This window comes from Zalophus californianus, chromosome 6 (genome assembly GCF_009762305.2).
Source record: "Zalophus californianus isolate mZalCal1 chromosome 6, mZalCal1.pri.v2, whole genome shotgun sequence".
NCBI lineage: Eukaryota > Metazoa > Chordata > Mammalia > Carnivora > Otariidae > Zalophus > Zalophus californianus.
Window position 1 is genome coordinate 105,390,794 of NC_045600.1, and position 21,215 is coordinate 105,412,008.

The 21,215-nt window shown below is 42.6% G+C and overlaps 1 long non-coding RNA gene, 1 other non-coding gene and 1 pseudogene across 2 annotated transcripts in view; 2 read left to right on the forward strand and 1 right to left on the reverse strand.

The window, feature by feature from the left end:
• The first annotated feature begins 1,284 nt into the window (after positions 1-1,284).
• Positions 1,285-1,400, forward strand: LOC113910587. The gene has a single exon (XR_003516100.1). It is a non-coding gene; the product is annotated as a U5 spliceosomal RNA (small nuclear RNA).
• Positions 1,299-21,215, forward strand: part of LOC113908575 — a 29,611-nt gene continuing 9,694 nt past the window's right edge. Inside the window, exons 1-2 of the long non-coding RNA XR_003515531.2 lie at positions 1,299-1,437; positions 11,094-11,212. This is a non-coding gene — a long non-coding RNA (uncharacterized LOC113908575). The remainder of the gene's footprint in view (positions 1,438-11,093; positions 11,213-21,215) is intronic.
• LOC113908573 lies at positions 16,497-17,038 on the reverse strand (annotated as a pseudogene).

The window sequence follows — 21,215 nt, forward strand, 5'->3', positions numbered from 1 at the left end:
CGCCACAGAGGAAAGAACAGCACATTTTATTTTATTTTTTTCTTGGGGGGGTTCTTTTTAAAAAATTTTAAATTCAATTAATTAATATAGAGTGTCTTATTAGATTCAGAGGTAGAGTTCAGTGATTCATCATGTATGTAACACCCAGTGCTCATTCCATCCAGTGCCCTCCTTAATGCCCATCACCCAGCTACCCCATCACCCCACCCTCCCCTCCAGCAACCCTCAGTTTATTTCCTATGATTAAGAGTCTCTTATGGTTTGTCTCCCTCTCTGATTTCGTTTTGTTTTATTTTTCTCAGGTTCGTTTCCTTTACTAACCAGAATCAAAAAGCGCATCAAAGAACAATATATACAGAACAGCACATTTTAAAAGCATACTAGAAGGGTGGGGTGCCTGGCGGGTTCAGTCCAAAAAGCACCTGACTCTTGATCTTGGGATCATGAGTTCAAGCCCTACAATGGGTATAGAGATTACTTTAAAAAATAAATAAGTAAACTTAAAAAAAAAAGTAAAAGCATAGGATAAAGAGACACGGGATCTGAAACTGGAATACAAGATTTCATCTCTCAGAGCAGCAGGTGGGGCAGGAAACCTGAGGCCAAACATGCAGGCTCCAATTTTAAACAGGACCCTGACAGGAATTTTTCTCAAACGGCAGACAAAGATGCAGAATGAAGAGTGTATAATCTGCAGGTGCACGGTTAAAATGGGACAAACAAACAAAACACCCGTGTGCCTACCACGCAGCTTACGAAAAAATACAACCCTGTGTGCTCTTCCCAACCTTACCCCTCCCCACTGAAGGGAGGAACTACTGTCCTGATTTTTATATCAAACACTTATTTGCCAATTTTCTCTTATTCGAATTAATGGCAGTCTTTACTCGACAGAAACCAAACTCAGGTGTACAAATATATAAAACATAAAACCCGAGTCTCTTATCAATAGGGCGTTTAGGTCCCAGTCAGCCAATCCTCTGCTTCGCCCCGTAACGGTGACGCCGAGGTACAGCGAGAATACTAACCTATTTCCCTAACCGAAAGAGCCGTGACTTGCTTATTTGCATACCCACAGTGCACTGCACACGGTACAAGTTTAATACAAGTCTAAAACAATAAAACTTAAAAATTCTTCCACGTATACATCTTACAGTTAGCTCTCTACTTACAAAGTAACCTAAAAATTTTTTATTCAGGCACTGAGTCTTGCGATTAATTAGACACCAACAGTGTACTAGGAGGTTATTTTAACCGAGACGTGAGTTAACAGTCTGCTGCCACATGCTCTGGTTTCTCTTCAGATCGCATAAATCTTTCGCCTTTTACTAAAGATTTCCGTGGAGAGAAACAATTCTGAGTCTTAAACCAATTTTTTGAGGCCTTGTTTTAACAGGGCTTACTTGTGTCTCGCAAAAAAAGAAAATTGTTATTGCGGTAAGGTTTTTTTTTTTTCTTCGGCGTTTGGGATTTCTGTGGTACGTGCCGTTCTTGATTGTTAATGAAAACGTGCTATTGATTGCGAAAATTCGTTATTTTTGTCATCTGCTTTTTGAATTATGTGGGGGTTTTTATTCGCGTCTTTTGGGCTTGTTGGTTTGAAGCTCAGGAGTTCGATCGCTTGGTTACGTGTACTGGCCGTTTATTTTTACTTATGGCTCATTTGTTAGAGTGAAGCTTTCTTTTGTCTTATTTTTCTTTTCTTTCACCTATGTTCATTTTTTTTTTTTTTAACTTCCACGTACGAGAGAAGTCATAGAGTACTTGATTTATTTTGCTTAGCATTAATACTGTTTGTTTAGTTGTATCCACAGGTTTACAACTGGCAGGATTTCATTCTGGGTTTAGAATTTTACAAGCCAGGGGTGCCTGGGTGGCTCAGCTGGTTAAGCGACTGCTTTCCGCTCAGGTCCTGATCCTGAAGTCCCGGAATCGAGTCCCACATCGGGCTCCCTGTTCAGCAGGGAGTGTGCCTCTCCCTCTGATTCTCTTCCTTCTCGTGCTTTCTATCTCTCATTTCCTCTCTCTCAAATAAATAAATAAAATCTTTAAAAAAAATAAAAATAAAAAAATAAAATTTTACAAGCCAGTTAAATAAGGAAGCCTCTCTTGCTCTCTAGTCAAGTAGACGCAGGGGGTTTTGAAGTTTTTTTTATAAAGCTCGTTGAATAATTAAGAAGGAAAGCGTATGAGGTTGATTTAATCTAGTCCAAGATTTTGTTTCAACGTGAAACCAATATAGAAAATTAAAAGTGCTCGCCTTATCTTTTTTGGTGCTAAATCTTCTAAATCCAGTGTGTATCTTGCACTTGATATATTTCAGCTGGGCCTTGCTGCTCTTCAGATGCTCAACCAGCACGTGAAACTAATGACAGTATCGGGCAGCACGGGTCTTGTATTAATTACATTCCCTGAACAGACCAGTTTAAGATCCTTTCTCTCTTCATAGAGATTTGGTTTCTTTCCCTATATTTTGGTTATTAGAACAATGTTACACACAATGTGTGTGCAAGACTTTCTTTAAAGCGTGGAATGGAACCACTGGGTCAGGGCAGGTAAATGTAATTTGTCCCAGGAGTGAATGTACCCATTTCCATCAGTGGCATTTGTGTATTCCCATAGCTTCTCGTCCTTACTGGCCGTTGGTTCACTGACTTTACTTTTTGCCCATCTGGTAGTCATGAAATGGTATCTGACAGTAGTTTTAATGTATATTTCTCTAATTACTTCTGAGGTTGAATATCTTTTTAAAGATTTTTTTTGGCCATCATGGTTTACCTTCATTGAAATGCCTGTACGTGTCTTTTGCCCATTTTTTTTTTTCTTATATTGTGAATCTTTGTCTTAGTTATTTTGGGAGGTTTTTTAGCACAACCTCTAGACTCTAGAGACTTATTTTTTTTTAAGATTTATTTATTTTAGAGAGGGAGCACGCGCATGAGCGTGAGAAGCAGAGGGAGAGGGAGAGAGAATCCTCAAGCTGATTCCACACTGAGTGCAGAGCCTGACGCAGGGCTTGGTCCCACAACCCTGAGATCACGACCTGAGGCGAAACCAAGAGTCTGACACTTCACCGACTGAACCGCCCAGGCGCCCCTATAGAGAATTTAAATAGTAATTCTTTGTTGGTTATATGATGCAGGTAACTTCTTTCTGTTTATAGCTTCCCTTTCCATTCTTTTTACAGTGTGTCTTGGTGAACTGGTCTTAATTTTAATGTCAGATCAATTTTTTTCTTCATTCTGATTTGTGCTTTTGTGTGTGTTTTGTTTATTAAATCACTACCTCAGGTTATTAAGGAAATTCTTTTGAAGTTATGTCTTTCATATTTAAGTTCTTGATTCTTCTGGAACTGAATTTTTTTTTTTGAACTGAATTTTTGTGCATAGTGTGAAGTGTGGATCAATTTTTATCCACCCCCCCCCGACACCGACAATTGTCCCTCACTTTTTTCCTTTAAATTTTTTATTGTTAATCGCCATACATTACATCATTAGTTTTTGATGTAGTGTTCCATGATTCATTGTTTGTGCATAACACCCAGTGCTCCACGCAGAACGTGCCCTCTTTAATACCCATCACCAGGCTAACCCATCCCGCTACCCCCTCCCCTCTAGAACCCTCAGTTTGTTTTTCAGAGTCCATTGTCTCTCATGGTTCGTCTCCTCCTCTGATTTACTCCCCTTCATTCTTCCCCTATTACCTTCTTTTTTTTTCTTAACATATATTGCATTATTTGTTTCAGAGGTACAGATCTGTGATTCAACAGTCTTGCACAATTCACAGCGCTCACCATAGCACATAACCCTCCCCAATGTCTATCACCCAGCCACCCCATCTCTCCCACTGCCCCCACTCCAGCAACCCTGTTTGTTTCCTGAGATTAAGAATTCCTCATATCAGTGAGGTCATATGATACATGTCTTTCTCTGATTGACTTATTTCGCTCAGCATAACACCCTCCAGTTCCATCCACGTCGTTGCAAATGGCAAGATCTCATTCCTTTTGATGGCTGCATAATATTCCATTGTGTATATATACCACATCTTCTTTATCCATTCATCTGTCGATGGACATCTTGGCTCTTTCCACAGTTTGGCTATTGTGGACATTGCTGCTATAAACATTGGGGTGCACGTACCCCTTCGGATCCCTATATTTGTATCTTTGCCTCACTTTTTTTTTTTTTTTAAGATTTTATTTATTTATTTGACAGGGACACAGCAAGAGAGGGAACACAAGCAGGGGGAGTGAGAGAGGGAGAAGCGGGCTTCCCGCCGAGCAGGGAGCCCGAAGCGGGGCTGAATCCCAGGACACTGGGATCATGACCTGAGCTGAAGGCAGATGCTTAACGACTGAGCCACTCATGCGCCCCTCTCTATTTTTTTCTCAAACCAGTCTATTGAAGTATGATTGAATACGAAAATCCGTACTATTTAATGTATACAACTTGATGAGTTTGGAGGTAAGTATACACATCCTTGAAACCATCACCACAGTCAGTGCCATAAACGTTGTGGGTGCTCTATTCTGTTCCTTGCAATACCTAATACATCCTAATTGCTGTGGATTTATAATACGATAAAACTCGCAATCATATAGGCTTAGTTCTTCTAGTTGGTTTTCTTTTCAGGGGTAATTTGGCTATCGTTTGGTCTTTAAAAATGCTTAAAATTGCCTTGTCAATTTCCTTGAAAATCCCTGTTGGATCTGTATTAAACCTGTAAATTAATTAGGGAGAATTGAATCTTCAACTTGTTAATGGACAGAATTTGTCTCTCCACATGTTTTAAGTCTTCTTTATTATTTCAGTAAAATGCTGAAAATGTCTACTAAAGAGGGGCGCCTGGGTGCCTCAGTCGGTTGAGCATCTGCCTTTGGCTCAGGTCATGATCTCAGGGTCCGGGGATGGAGCCCCACGTCGGGCTCCCTGCTCAGTGGGGCGTCTGCTTCTTCCTCTCCCTCTGCCTGCCTCTCTCCCTGCTTGTGCTCGCTCTTTGTCAAATAAATAAATAAAATCTTTTAAAAAAAGGATGTCTACTAAAGATCTTACACCCTTTGTTAATTTTTATTTATTTTATTTTTTAATTTTTTTTAATATTTATTTATTTGACAGAGACAGTGAGGGAACACAAGGGGAGTGGGAGAGGGAGAAGCAGGCTTCCCTCGGAGCAGGGAGCCCGATGTGGGGCGCGATCTCAGGACCCTAGGATCATGACCTGAGCTGAAGGCAGACGCTTAACGACTGAGCCACCCAGGCACCCCCTTTGTTAATTTTTAAAGTTACATTTCCTAACTGTACATTGATTGCTCTTGTAGATAAATGTAGTTGACTCTTGGGGTGCCTGGCTGGCACAGTCGGTAGAGCATGTGATCTCGGTCCTGAATTGAAGCCCCACATTGGGGGTAGAGACTACTTAAAAAAAAATGTAGTTGACTCTTGTATAGGATCTTATATCTGGCAGTCTTACTTGACTCATTAACTCGAATAAGTTTTGTGTAGATTATTTTGAATTTTCTATTTACAAAATCATTATCTGGAATCTTTTTACTATATAGATTTATTTTTTTTTCTTACTGAGCAGTCAGCATATACAATGTTTATTATATAATAAGTAGAAACGAGTTAAGTGGACCATTTTTTCTGATGCCTGATTTTAAAAGAATGCTTTCAAATGATTCTCCATTGAGTTTGATGTGTCTTGTAGGTATTATATACCTTTTATGGGGTAAAGGATGTTTACTTATATTTTCAGTTGACTAAGAACTTTTACTCAATCTATTAAGATATGATCATATGATTTTTCTTTTTTATTTATTTATTTGAGAGCAAGTGAGCACGAGCAGGGGGAGGAGCAGTGGGAGGAGCAGACTCCCCGCTGAGCCGGGAGCCGGACTCAGGGCTTGATCTGGGACCCTGGGATCTGACCAGAGCCCAAGGCAGATGCTTAACTGCTTAACCCACTGAGCCACCCAGGTCCCACCATTTTTTTTTAATTTATTGATTTTTCTTTTAAATTGTTAATGTGGTGGATGGCATTGAGAGATTTCCAAATGTTGAGCGAGTCTCACATTTCTAGAATAAATCTGTTTTAGACAAAATACCATAAACTGGGTGGCTCAACGAACAGAAATTTCTTTCTCACAGTTCTAGAGGCTGAAAGTCTGAGATGAGGGTGCCAAATGACTGCTGCTCTCCCTGCCCCTCCCCCAGGTTGCAGACAGCTGGCTTTTTGTATCTTCTTCACATGGTTAGAGAAAGAGCTAGTTCCCTGGCCTCTTATAGGGGCGTTAATCCCATTTATGAGTGCCCCACCCCCATGACCAAATTACCTCCCAGAAGCCCCACCTCCTCATATCATCACACTGGGATTAGGGTTTCAACAAAGGAGTTTTAGGGGGGCACCCACACACTCAAGCCACTGAAAAACCCAACTTGATCACATTGTATTTTTAAACATTCTTGGACTCGGTTTGTTGACGTTGTTATTAGACTTTTATATTTAATTTTTCTAGTGGGATTGGCCGGTAAAAATATTACTTTATTATTCTCTCCTTGTCTTGTTTTATTATCTAGGATATAGAAACTCCTCACATGAGCTGGAAAGTATTTTCTCCCCCCGCCCTCTTTTTTTTTTTTTTAAACCTCTAAGAGATTTTGTATCAGGCTGGAATGATCTAGATGTTACTTGAATGTTTGCTAGCAAAGCCATCAAGTTCTGATGTTTTGCTAGTGATTCTTTTGTTATGTGACATTCAGGTTTTCTATTTCTTCATGAGTCAATTTTAAGTTATGTGTATGTGTATATATATTATATATGTGTATACATATACACACACATACAAGTTATATACCTATATCTAAGTTATATATCTAAGTTTTTTTTTAAGATTTTATTTATTTGACAGACAGCGAGAGCAGGAGCACAAGCAGGGGTAGTGGGAGAGGGAGAAGCAGGCTTCCCGCGGAGCAGGGAGCCTGATGCGGGGCTCGATCCTAGGACCCTGAGATCATGACCTGAGCCGAAGGCAGACGCTTAACGACTGAGTCACCCAGGCACCCCAAGCATCTGACTCTTGATTTTGGCTCAGGCCATGATCTCGGGGTCATGAGATCGAGCCCTGTGTTGGGCTCTGTGCTCAGCGTGGAGTCTGCTTGAGATTCTCTCTCCTTCTCCCTCTGCCCTTTCCCCTTCTCTCTCTCTCCCTATCTCAAGTAAAATATTAAAATAATAAAAAAATAAAAATTCATTTGGAAAAGAAAATGGTCTGTCACAGTGATACTTTACTACACCTAGTTTCTCATGTTCCACTGGATGTTATTCTTATTTTGCCTTTCCTGCCGGACTAGAAACTTCTGATAGCCTCAGTCTCCTCTTTTCTTGTATGCCCTGGCCTGGACCATGGAATAGTACTTCCAGGAAATGTGGAAGGAAGCAGCAGGAGGAAGACAATCTCCCATTAGGTGGTCTCAAGAGGAGCCAGTCCTCTCTGTGAGAAAACAGACGTTTCTCCCTGCCTGTCTCACAGGGTGTGGTGAGAAGCAGATGAGAGGATGGATACAAAAGGAAAGTGTTTAAAAGTGATATGCAGGGGCGCCTGAGTGGCTCAGTCAGTTAAGCATCTGCCTTCGGCTCAGGTCATAATCCCAGAGTCCTGGGATCGAGCCCCACATCTGGCTCCCTGCTCAGCGGGGAGTCTGCTTCTCCCTCTCCCTCTGTCTGCCACTCTGCCTACTTGTGCGTGCTCTCTCTCTCTCTCTGTCAAATAAATAAAATCTTTAAAAAAATAATAAGGGGGCGCCTGGGTGGCTCAGTTGGTTGAGCGACTGCCTTCGGCTCAGGTCATGATCCTGGAGTCCCTGGATCGAGTCCCGCATCGGGCTCCCTGCTCGGCGGGGAGTCTGCTTCTCCCTCTGACCCTCTTCCCTCTCGTGCTCTATCTCATTCTCTCTCTCTCAAATAAATAAATAAAATCTTTAAAAAATAATAATAAAAGTGATATGCAAAATAAAGCGTTGCTCTAATCTTCCAAAACTGGACAGTAACACAGAGGCTCCCTGCAGAGCTCCTCCCTGTGTCTTCAGGACAGATAGGACCTTCTCCAGAAAGGCAGAGGCAGATAAGACAAGAAAGTACACACACACACACACACACACACACACACGCGCCGCCCCCAGCATCTGCTCCACATGGAAGAAGTCCCATCGTCAGCCAGGACTGTGGATGCTGCTCTGGCACACCATGTCACTGTGCAAACAGCACCTCAAGGATGCCAAGGACGGGGCCCTCCGGTTAGTGATGATGCCTCACTTTGGGTCTTCAGAGGGTGCAGGGATCCCTCCCTTGTGCTCAGCCTAACACAGAGCTGACAAAGCCAGCCCAGGCACTCACTTCTGTTTCCTCAGTGTCTAAATCGGCGCTGTTGGGGGGCAAGTCCCCTCACAGCCCAGGACCGTTGCCCCCAGCCCTCCCTGGGATCCTAGCCCAGGGAGCGCTGGCTGCCTCTTCTTTCCAAGGCCCCCTACAGGATCCCTTTCCCATCCAGCCTTTCTAAGTGCAGCCCAGGAGGGTCTCCAGAACACAAAGGAATTCAAATGACACTCCCCTTTCCAGGACATTGGGATTATTGTCTAGGGGAGCCCCTTCCCTGTCAATAGAGTAGCCTCTTCATTTTCTCAAGGGTATTTTACCTGCTGCAGGGACGCAGGGGACTTTCTGATCCTTTCTCTCTCTCTCTTTTAATAGATATATTCAGCCATGTATTAGGAAATATTGATTCGGGGCATTTAAATTCCATTTAGTTGGGGCACCTGGTTGGCTCAGTTGGTTGAACATCTGACTCTTGGTTTTGGCTCAGGTCATGCTCTCAGGGTCCTGGGATCGAGCGCCACGTCGTCAGGCTCCATGCTCAGTGGAGGAGTCTGCCTGAGATTCTGTCCCTCTCTCTCTGCCCCTCCCCCTGCTCGTTTACTCCCTCTCTCACTCTAAAATAAAGAATCTTTAAAAAAAATGCCAGTTAACATACAGTGTAATATTAGTTTCAGCTGTACAAATAGTGATTCAACACTTCCATATATCCCCCGTGCTCATCACAAGTGTACTCCTTAGTCCCCATCACCTACTTAACCCAGTCCCCCACCCTCCCGCACCTCCCCTGGGAACCATCAATTGTGTATATTTAAGAGTTTGTTTCTTGGCTTGCCTTTCTCTCACTCTCTTTTCATTTTTCTTTGCTCATTTATTTCTTAAATTCCACATATGAGTGAAATCATATGGTATTTGTCTTTTTCTGACTTATTTCACTTACATAATACTTTCTAGCTCCTTCCATGTCATTGCAAATGGCAAGATTTCATTCTTTTTTATGGCTGAGTAATGTGTGTGTGTGTGTGTGTGTGTGTGTGTGTGTGTGTGTGTCTCTACACACCACATCTTTGTCCATTCATCACTCCATGGACACTTGGGCTATTTCCGTAATTTGGCTATTGTAAATAATGCTGCCATAAACATGGGGGTGTGTGTATCCCTTTGAATTAGTATTTTTGTGTTCTTTGGGTAAATACCTAGTATTGCGATTTCTGGATCATAGGGTAGTTCTTTTTTTAACTTTTTGAGTAAACTCCATACTGTTTTCCACAGTGGCTGCACCAGTTTGCATTCCCACCAACAGTGTAAGAGGGTTCCCCTTTCTCTACATCCTCTCCAGCACCTGTTGTTTTTTGTGTTGTTGATTTTAGCCATTCTGACAGGTGTGAGGTGATCTCTCATTGTAGTTTTGATTTGCATTTCCCTGATGACGACTGATGTTGAGCATTTTTTCATGTGTCTGTTGGCCATCTGGATATCTTCTTTGGAGAAATGTATGTTCGTTTCTTCTGCCCATTTTTAAATTGGATTATTTGTTTTTTGGGTGTTGAGTTTGTTTTTTTTTAAGATTTTATTTATTTGAGAGAGAGGGTGAGAGCACATTAGCAGGGGTAGGGGCAGAGGGAGAAGCAGACTCAACTGCTGAGCAGGAAGCCCCACTCAGGGCTCGATCCCAAGACCCTGGGATCATGACCTGAGCCGAAGGCAGACACTTAACTGACTGAGCCACCCAGGCACCCTGGGTATTGAGTTCTTTGGGTCCTTTATATATTTTGGATACTAACCCTTTATCAGATATGTCATTTGCAAATATCGTCTCCCATTCAGTAGGTTGCCTTTCAGTTTTGTTGAGTGTTTCCTTTGCTGTGCAGAAGCTTTTTATTTTGATGTAGTCCTGATAGATTATTTTTGCTTTTGTTTCCCTTGCCTCAGGAGACATAGCTAGAAAAAAGTTGCTGCAGCTGATGTCAGAGAAATTACTGCATGTGCTTTCTTCAAGAACTTTTATGGTTTCAAGTCTCACATTTAGGTCTTTAATCCATGTTGAGTCTATTTTGTGTATGGTGAAAGAGAGTAGTCCAGTTTCATTCTTCTGCATGTGGCTGTCCAGTTTTCCCAGCACCATTTGTTGAAGAGACTTTTTCCCTTTGGATATTCTTTCGTACTTTGTCTCAGCTTAATTGACCATATAACTGTGGGTTCATTTCTGGGTTCTATTCTGTTCTATAGATCTTTCTATTTTTGTGCCAGTACCATACTGTTTTGATCACTACAGCTTTGTAATATAACTTGAAGTCTGGAATTGTGATGCCTCCGGCTTTGCTTTTTTTTTTTTTTTCTTTTCAAGTTTGCTTTGGCTATTGAGGGTCTTTTGTGGTTCCAAACAAATTTAGTTTGTTCTAGTTTTGTGAAAAATGCTGTTGGTATTTTGAAAGGGATTGCATTAAATGTACAGATTGCTTTGGGTAGTGTAGACATTTTAATATTTCTTCTTCCAATCCATGAGCATGGAATGTCTTTCCATTTCTTTGGCTCGTCTTCAATTTCTTTCATCAGTGTTTTACAGTTTTCAGAGTACAGGTTTTTCACCTCTTTGGTTAGGTTTATTCCTAGGGTTTTTTAATTTTTTTAAAGATTTATTTATTTATTAGAGAGAGAGAGAGAGAGAACAAGCTCTCAGGCCTTGGCAGTAGGATGAGTAATTCTTTCCCCTTGTTCTTCAGCACATTCAGATGGTCTCTGGCTTCCACATACTTGGTCTGTACCCCTTGACCTGGGCAATGGACGCAAACAAGAACTCCACTTCCTGGTTCAGCTCGTTCTTGAGCATCTCTAAGCTGTGGTAAGTTCAGTCAGTGATGTTAACTGACTGCTCCATGTTGGGGGGAAGGAGGACTAACTAACTTACTGTTTTTGGTGCAATTGTAAATGGGATTGATTCCTTAATTTCTCTTTCTGCTGCTTTGTTGTTAGTGTATAGAAATGCAAGAGAAGGGTTCCTGGGTGCTGCAGTCGGTTGGGCATCTGACTCTTAGTTTCAGCTCAGGTCTGATCTCAGGGTCATGAGATCAAGCCCAGCGTTGGGTTCTGCATTCAGTGTGGAGTCTGCTCGAGTTTCTCTCTCACTCTTCCTTTCCCCTCCCCACTGTGTACTCTGTCTCTCTCTGAAATAAATAAGTAAATCTTAAAAAGAGAGAAGTGCAGCTGATTTCTGTACATTGATTTTGTATTCTGCGACTTTACTGAATTTGTTTATCAGTTCTAGCAGGGTTTTTGTGGACTCCTTTGGGTTTTCTATATAGAGTATCATGTCATCTGCAAATAGTGAAAATTTTACTTCTTCCTGCTGATTTAGATACCTATTATTCCTTTTTGTTGCCTGATTGCTGTGGCTAGGACTTCCAGTACTATGTTGACTAAAAGTGGTGAGAGTGGACATTCCTGTCTTGTTCCATAGAGGAAAAGCTCTGTTTTTCCCCATTTAGAATGATGTTAACTGTGGGTTTTTCATATATAGCCTTTATTATGTTGACGCATGTTCACTCTAAACCTACTTTGTTGAGGGTTTTTACCATGAATGGATGTTGCACTTTGTCAGACATTTTTCTGCGTCTATTGAAATGATCATATAGTTCTTTTTTTTTAAAGATATATTTATTTATTTTAGAGAAAGAGAGCGTGTGTGCATGAGTGGGGGGAGGGGCAGAGGGAGAGAAGCAGATGCCTCCCTGAGTGCAGAGTCCGATACAGGACTCAATCTCACAACCCCGAGATCATGACCTAAGCTAAAATCAAGAGTCGGACACTTAACCAGCTGAGCCACCCATGTGCCATGAAATGATCATCAGTTTTATCCTTCCTCTTATTGATGTGATGTATTATGTTGATTGATTTGTGAATATTGAACCACCCTTGCAATCCAAGAATAAATTGCACTTGATCATGGTGAATGATTTTTTTAATGTATTGTTGGATTCAGTTTGCTCGTATTTTGTTGAGAATTTTCGCATCTATGTTCATCAGAGATACCTTTATCTGATTTTGGTATCAGGGTCATGCTGGCCTCATAGAATGAATTTGGAAGTTTTCCTTCCTTTTCTATATTTTGGAGTAGTTTGAGAATAGGTATTCTTTATTTTTTAAAAATATTTTATTTATTTGCCAGAGAGAGAGGGAGAACACAAGTAGGGGGAGCTGCAGGCAGAGGGAGAAGCAGGGTCCCCGCTGAGCAGGGAGTCTGATGAAGGACTCGATCCCCCAACCCTGGGATTGTGACCTGAGCCGAAGGCAGTTGCTTAATGACTGAGCCACTCAGGTGTCCCTGATTCTTCTTTAAATGTTTGGTAGAATTTGCCTGTGAAGCCATCTAGTCCTGGACTTTTTTTTTTTTTTAATGTAATCTCTTGACCCCAAGATCAAGAGGCACACTCTTCCAACTGAGCCAGTCAGATGCCCCAAATTTGCTCTTCCTAATTTTATTTTATTATTTATTTATTAAAGATTTTTATTTTTAAGTAATCTCTACACCCAATGTAGGGCTCAAACTTACAACCCCAAGATCAAGAGCTGCCTGCTGGGGTGCCTGGGTGCCTGGGTCGGTTAAGTGTCTGCCTTTGGCTCAGGGCATGATCCCAGGGTTCTGGGATCAGGTCCCACATCAAGCTCCCTGCTGAGCAGGGAATCTGCTCCTCCCCACCCACCCCTCCCCCTGCTCATGATTTCTCTCTCTCTCACTCTCTCTCTCTCAAATAAATAAAACCTTAAAAAAAAAAAAAAAAAACTACATGCTCTGCGGACTGAGCCAGCCAGGTGTCCCATGGTCCTGGACTTTTGTTTGTTGGAAGTTTTTTGATTACTGATTCAATTTCTTTGCTGGTTATCGGTCTGTTCAAATTTTCTATTTCAGTTTTGGTAATTTATATGTTTTTAGGAATTTATCCATTTCTTCTGTGTTGTCCAATTTGTTGGCATATAGTTTTTCATAATAATCTCTTATAATTGTATCTCTGTGGTATTGGTTGTTATTTCTCCTCTCCCATTTGTGATTTTACTTATTTGGGTCCTTTTTCTTTTTGATAGGTCTGGCTTAATGTTTATCAATTATTAATTTTTTCAAAGAACAAGCTCCTTGTTTAATTGATCTTTTCTATTGTTTTTTCTTTTTATGTATGTATATAATCTCTGTGCCCAATATGGGTCTCAAACTCATGACCTCAAGATCAAGAGTTGCCTGCTCTACCAACTGAGCCAATCAGGCTCCCCTGTTCTAGTGCTTTTTTAGTTTCTAACTCATTTATTTCTGCTCTAATCTTATTATTTCCTTCCTTCCTTCTGGCTTTAGGCTTTGTTTATTGTTCTTTTCCTAGCTCTTTTAGGTGTAAGGTTAGGTTGTTTATGTGAGATTTCTCTTGCTTCTTGAGGTAGGCCTGTGTTACTATATACTTCCTTCTTAGAACCACTTTTGTGGGGTGGCTGGGTGGCTCAGTCAGTTAAGAATCTGACTCTTGATTTTGGCTCAGGCCATGATCTCAAGCTTGTGAGATCAAGCCCCATGTTGGGCTCTGCACTGAATGCAGAGCCTGCGGGGATTCTCTCCATCTTCCTCTGCCTCCCCACCCCCCCCTCCACTTGCTCACGTGCTCTCTCTCTCTCTCAGAAAAAAAAAATCACTTTTGCTGCATCCCAAGGTTTTGTGTTTTCATTTTCATTTGTTTCCATGTATTTTTTTTAATTTCTTCTTTTATTTCCTGATTGACCCATTCATTGTTTAGTAGCATGTTACTTAACCTCTATGTATTTGTGGTCTTTCCAGATTTTTTTCTTGTGGGTGACTTCTGTCACAGCATTGTGGTCAGAAAAGGTGCATGGTTTGACTTCGGTTTTCTTGAATTTATTGAGGCCTGTTTTGTGGCCTAATATATGATCTATTCTGGAGACTGTTCTATGTGCATTGAAAAGAATGTGTATTCTGCTCTTTTAGGATGGAATGTTCTGAATATATCTGTTAAATCCATCTGGTCTAGTGTGTCATTCAAAGCCATTGTTTCCTTGTTGGTTTTCTATTTAGATGATCTGCCCATTAAGTGGGGTGTTAAAGTTCCCTACTATTATTGTATTATTATTGATTAGTTCCTTTATGTTTGCTATTGTTTTATGTATTTGGGTGCTCCCATGTTGGGTACATAAATATTTATAATTGTTAGATCTTCTTGTTGGATTGTCCCCTTTATTATTTTTTTAAAAGATTTTATTTATTTATTTGTCAGAGAGTGTGAGTGAACACACAAGCAGGGGGAGCAGCAGAGGGAGAGGGAGAAGCAGGCCCTCCACTGAGCAGGGAGCCAGATGTGGGACTCGATCCCAAGACCCTGAGATCATGACCTGAGCTGAATGCAGACGCTTAACTGACTGAGCCACCCAAGCACCCCATCCCCTTTATTATTATGTAGTGTCCTTCTTTGTCTCTTTTTACAGTCTTTGTTTGAAAGTCTATTTTGTCCAATACAAGTATTGCTACTCCAGCTTTCTTTGAACATCTATTTGCATGGTAGATGTTTCTCCATCCCTTCACTTTGAACCTGCAGGTGTCTTTAGGTCTAAAATGAGTCTCTTGTAGGCTGCATATAGATGGGTCTTGCTTTTTTTTTTTTTTATCCATTCTGACACTCTGTTTCTTTTGATTAAAGCATTTAGTCCATTTACATTCAAGTAACTACTGATTTTAAAAAGGTAATTATTGATAGATATGTATTTATTGCCATTTTATTACTTGTTTTGTGATTGTTTCTGGAGATTTTCTCTGATCCTTTTATATCTTTCTTTCATGGTTTGCTGGTTTTCTTTAGTGATACATTTGGATTTCTTTCTCTTTATTCTTTGCATATTTATTTGTAGTTTTTGATTTGTGGTTACCATTAGGTTTGTATATAACATCTAATGTGTATAGCAGTCTGTATTAAGTTGATGGTCGTTTAAGCTTGAACCCATTCTTTACTCCTGTCCTCCCCACGTTTTAGGTATACGTTGTCATATTTTACCTCCTTTTTAAAGTGAGTTCCTTGACTGATTTTTTTATAGAAATACTCATTTTTACTGCTTTTGTGTTTCCTACCTTCCTACTTTCACTTTTGCTCTTTCTTTTCCACTCACAGAGTCCCGTTTAGTATTTCTTGCAGGGCTGTTTTCATGGTCATGAACTCCTTTAATTTTTTATCTGTGAAACTCTTTATTTCTCCTATTTTGATTGTTAACCTTGCCGGATAGAGTATTCTTGGCTGTGGATTTTTCCCACTTATGCCATTCTCTTCTGGCTTGAAGAGTTTCTGCTGAAAAATCTACCTTATGGGTTTTCCCTTTTAAGTAACTGTCTTCTTTTGTCTTGCTGCTTTTAAGATTTTTTTCCTTATCACTATATTTTGCCAGTTTAATGATAATATGTCTTGGTGTGGGTCTGCTTTTGTTGATTTTTTTTTTACTCAATATTTTATATGAACATGTTAAAACTTAACTTTGTAGCCACCTTTACTCATTATTACTGAAAGCTAACTCCCATTGGAACTTATTTGCCGGTAGAAGGGACGAAACCAGAATGTTCAAGACATTCTAAAATTTTGAAAAAGAATCATGCATCCCATTGATCACTATGTGTGCCTCCCAAATGCTGATCTTCCATAATCCCAGTCCTTGGTACTTCTTTCAATGCTGGGATTGTTGATTACTCTGATCCCATATTTCCTTCCTCTTTTCTCTTGATCCCTCACCTATGTATGTCCACAAAGGACTTAACACCATGGAAAGTTCAGGGTAGTTTTGTAGGAATTTTTGGTTTGTAGTCCATTAGTTTCTTAATGTCCCCAAAGAGCCATGCCCTCTGGTCCCAGGCAAAGCCTACAGAAGTCAATTGGATGGAAATGGCTGCCCCTCTGTCATTCTGTGAAATTCCACCATCCAAGCTGGAGTTGGGGTTGGGTTGATTCCAGGTAAATCAGTTACAGAAGTTGGGACTTGCTTGGTGCCAGCAGCAAACTTTGCTTAGTTTGGTAGTAAATAAAACAAGTCATTCACATAAACTGAAAATTGAGGGTGTAAATGAAGCAGTGGTGATAGAAAGGGATTCTAAGAGACAGTCAGTGTTTCCTTGGTTTGAACTTCAGGGCCACACTGTTGATGCAAAACCTGTGACCACTAGGCCCGAGTCCATCAGGAAACACGTAGCCAAGATGGGCTTCACACTGCTTGCAGACAACCTCGGTGCTAGTTAATCCTAATGAGATGTCCACATGTCTCCGGATGCCCATGTCCCTTTCATCAGAGCCAGACGCCCCATGTGCCTCCGAAAACTCAGGCCACCTGGTGCCCAGCAGTACTTTTTTTCGGAACTGAAGAGTGGGCTGTCACAGCACACACAGTGATACATTCCTGATTCCTTGTTATTCAGATAGACCCCACTGAAAGGCGCTTCAGTTCCTTTTTCTCTCGTAACATAGAACTGCTCTGGAGTCAGCTTCTTTTGCCATTCACTCTTGGTGAGAGATGGCCCATGCTTTGGGAGAGACCCTGCATCCTTGGGACCGGCCCCAGCGCCGCCTCTGCCCACTGGGCCCCCCACTGCCCGCAGGGGCGCCCCTTGAAAGGGCAAACCCCAGAGCACACGGAGCAGGCGTGCCATGACGCCGAACGTGGGGACCCCGCAGACTGCTTTTGTTGATTTTGATGGGAGTTCTTTGCCTCCTGGATCTGGGTATCTGTTTCCTTCCCCAGATTAGGGAATTTTTCAGCTGTTTCTTCAAATAAATTTTCTGCCTCCTTTTCTCTGTCTTCTTCTTCTGGAACTCCTATAATACGAATGTTACTACATTTGATGGAGTCAATCTTCATGTCCCATAATTCTCTCTTTTGTTCAGCTTCATTATTTTCCATTATTTTGTTCTCTTTGTCACTAATTCATTCCTCTGCTTCTTCCTGCTGCTCTTCATTGCATCAAGCCTATTTCCAACTTCATTTATTGCATTATTCATCTCTTACTGATTCTTTTTTACCTCTTTTATCTCTGTAGTAAGGATTTCATTGATGCCTTCTGTTGTTTTCTCAAGCCCAGTGAGTATCCTTATGATTTTGCTCTAAATTCTTCATCAGGCATGTTACTTATATCTGTTTTGCTTAGATCTCTGGTCTTGGCCTTATCTTGTTCTTTCACTTGGGATAAATTCCTCCACCTTGGCGTTTTGTTCTAAGTATCTGCCTTCTTCTCTGTGTTAGAAAAGCCAGTTATGTCTCTTGCTCCTGAAAGTAATGGCTTTATGAAGAAGAGGTCATGTAGTGTCCAGGGCCTAGTACTTCAGGGAGTGTCTCTGGTGTGTGCTGCATGCGATCTGCTGTTGTGTTTTGGCTGCTCTGTCCTTCAGGCCAGTCATCTGCCCAGCTCTACTTGCCTGCAGTAGGCAGTGTTTGGTCCCTGGCCTGAATGTGGTGGCTTTTAACTAGGTGTGCTCTGGCCTGCTTGTGAAATGAGACCTGTCACCACGTCCACCAGAACTTAGGCCCTGCAGAATTCTTGTTGGGAGATGTGGTGTGGGCAGGGGTTTGTGCTGGTCTTCTGGGGAAGAGGCCCAATGTGCTGCGACTGAGGCAAGCCTGACTGAAAAGGACAGTCCTGCCAGAGCACAAGAGGGGTGGGACTTGGTGTAAGCAAGTTAGGCAGCCAGTGTCTATGCAGCTTCCCTCAGGTGGCTCTGTGTTCATGCTGAGGGGCAGGGGAGGGAAATGGCCCCAGCCAGGTCCTTTGTTCCCGGTCTTTCTCTCTCAACATTGCCTATTAGGGGCATGCTCCTAGAAGAGCAAGTAATCTCCCCACTGTGTGTCCCTAGGCTTGATTTCCCCATCGGTCAGGGGAGGGTCTGAGTGAGTTTCCACACTGTATGCCCCTAGGTTGTTTACCTGCCTTCTCTCCAGGAGCAGCCTGGATGCCTCCACACTGGAGCCCAGTCCAGCCTGCCAATACTTTAAAAAACTTCAGGATTGGGGCACCTGGGTGGCTCAGTTGCTTAAGCATCTGCCTTTGGCTCAGGTCATGATGCCTGTCACCTCCCCCCCGCCGCCCCTGCTTCTGCTTGCTCCCTTTCTCTGTCAAATAAATAAATAAAATCTTTAAAAACAAAAGCAAAACAAAAAACAAAAAAACTTCAGAATTTGAGCCCTGTTGTGGCAAGAAGTCACAAATTTCAACCCTTCTTGTTGTCCAAGCCAATGACCATAGAAAAACATTCTCCTTGTGTGTTCCCCTGTGTGCTCTTCTCTCTCTCTCCCTTCTCTACAACCATGGCTCCCTCCCCCCTGCAGCACCATGTGTCTGCACTTCCTACCTTCTTCAATGTGGCCTCTTCTCTCCATTTAGTTGTGGGGTTTGTTCTGGGAGTCTTCAGATTGATTTCTGGGGTATTTAGGATGATTTGATAGTTACTTAGTTGTGTTCATTGGATGCTGTGAGCCTAGGGTCCCCCTACTCTGCTGCCATCATCCCCCTTGTGTGATCCTTTCTCTTGATGAAGGGACCAAAAAGCACTCATGTTCAGTCTCCCAGGTCTCCTGTCATATTGTCATCCTTTATTCATTCATTCCACTAACATTTTCAAGACTTCCATCAAAAACACAATTTAATATTTTTTCTCATGAACCCCACATATTGAAAGAGTTTTGCCCATTGCACTTATCAAGTAAGAATTTATTCTTTTCCTATTTGTAATTAATCAAAAACATATTTGACCACCAGCTAGAGTTCTGATCAGCATGAGGAGACTAGGGTGCTCTCTAATGCTGGCCCACGTTGGGGAGGGCGATGGGGAAGGGTACAGTCATGGTCATGTAACTGGGTGGGGCCCATGGGTGTGAGAGTGCCTGGTTCCGGGGGCCGCAAACAGATCAGGTTTGGCCACTCACCACTGACAAAATACAAAGGCAGAGAGTGGGTGGCAGTGAAACAAGAAAATAATTTGTTTCAATGAGACCAACACCAGGAGGACTGGGACTAGCATCTCAAAGGCTGTCTCCAAAGCGCTGCAAATACTTGTAGGTTCATACAAGGAAAAGTATATATGGAGAAGGTGAGACAAACGTCAGTGAGTACGTGCAGGTGGGCAGTAAAGGTCAGCTGGATCATTGTCTTGGGGTCAATCTTGGGCAAGGTCTTGCCGCCTCAGGGCAGTCCCTATTGCTTGAGGGGGTGGTTTCAGTTCCCATCCAGGGATGCTTTGCCCGCGGGGTCTTTTGCCTGAATTGAGAGATTAGCTGCAAAGAACTTCATCAGTTAGAAAGGACCGACTGAGGTCAGAATGGAGCAGTTGAAATCCTCTGTCAGACGTGTTGAAGCAGCTCCCACCTCCGAGACTACCTTCTCCTCGCTGTGTCCTCAGCCCCAGCCTGGGAACCACGGGCTTCTACTTTGCACCCCATGGGACAGAAGTCTGGGCAATCGGGCTGTAGCAAGAGTGTGAAACTGGGTGGGGAGATGTGTGTTCTCTTCCCAGACCTGTGACCTCCCTAGTCCTGAGTACCCTCCCCAGGGCTTGATTTCCCCATCTGTCAGGGGAGGGCCCTAGTGAGATAACCTCCAGATTTCCCTCCAGGCTCTGACCTTTTAGATGTTAAACCCTGGACTCAGGAGAGTGGAGGTGAGAGTGTGACAGAAACCAGTAGCACAATCGGTAATCAGAACTGCTCCCACTGGTCCCACTGGGCTTGTCTGAGAGACACTGCTCCCTGTGGGGATGAAAGACAACGCCAGGCCAGAGCAGGGCTGTTTGGTCACACCAAGACGGCCAGGGTGGACATGCTGGAGCACCCCATACATACACATGCACACTCACACACGCGTGAACAACATGCACGCGTAAACGTGCATGTGCCCATTCATCTACATGTGCATGTGTATGCACACACACACAAACACACTCATCCCAAGTGCTATATGCTACACAGCACCAAGTTTGCAGACCTGCCTGCTTCTCTGCCCTGGATCACCAGCTACCGTTTCTTGGCATCTGTCTGGAAGGCTGAGTATGGGGCTTCCTGCTGGCCCAGATATTTCAGCATCTCTGAGTGGGCTGAGTCCACTGGTCTGCAGCCTGCTTTTCAAGAGCAGACAGACATCAGGCGAGGGATGCAGGCTTTCCTCTGTAACTGTGCTGCTTGGGGTCTCCACTGCTGCTTCCCATTTGGTAATAGCGCATGAATCTTAGTTCTTCTCCTGTATCTGCCACAGGATGACGGAGGCGGGCAAAAAGGGGGCTCGCGTTGCCGATGGGTAGGAGAAGGGGAGTGACGGGGTGGGGGGGCGGTGGATAGACAGCCAGCTGATGAGAGGAGCTGACTCCATATTGGCCCACCAGGGGGAGACCTTGGAACATTCACATCTGTATCCCTTCATTTACCCTGCACCTCCTGGGCTCAAGAGGGTTTCTGGAAAGGATGAATAGATGCCTAACTAGATGAGGGAGATAAGGACCTGAAGAGACAAAGGAAGGAGGAAGGCAGGTGGGGGAGGGGAGGAGATGAATAAACCTAAACTAGTGGGGACAGGCTTAGGGGGAGCTTTTCTTTTTACATGCTAATTAAAAAGGTTGACACTGTGGGGCCTGGTAAGAACACTACATTGCAGACATGGCATTTCTTTAACTTCCTATTTCCTCTCGAGATGAACTCTGTCCCTGTCATGCTGTGACCCTGGGCAATCTCTCTCTGAGCCTAAGTTTTCCCATCACTAAGCTGGGCCTTCCTTTCCCTCAAGTGTCATCAAGAGATTCAGGTGAAATAATGGAATGAGAATACTGCTTTGGAAAACAAACATATGT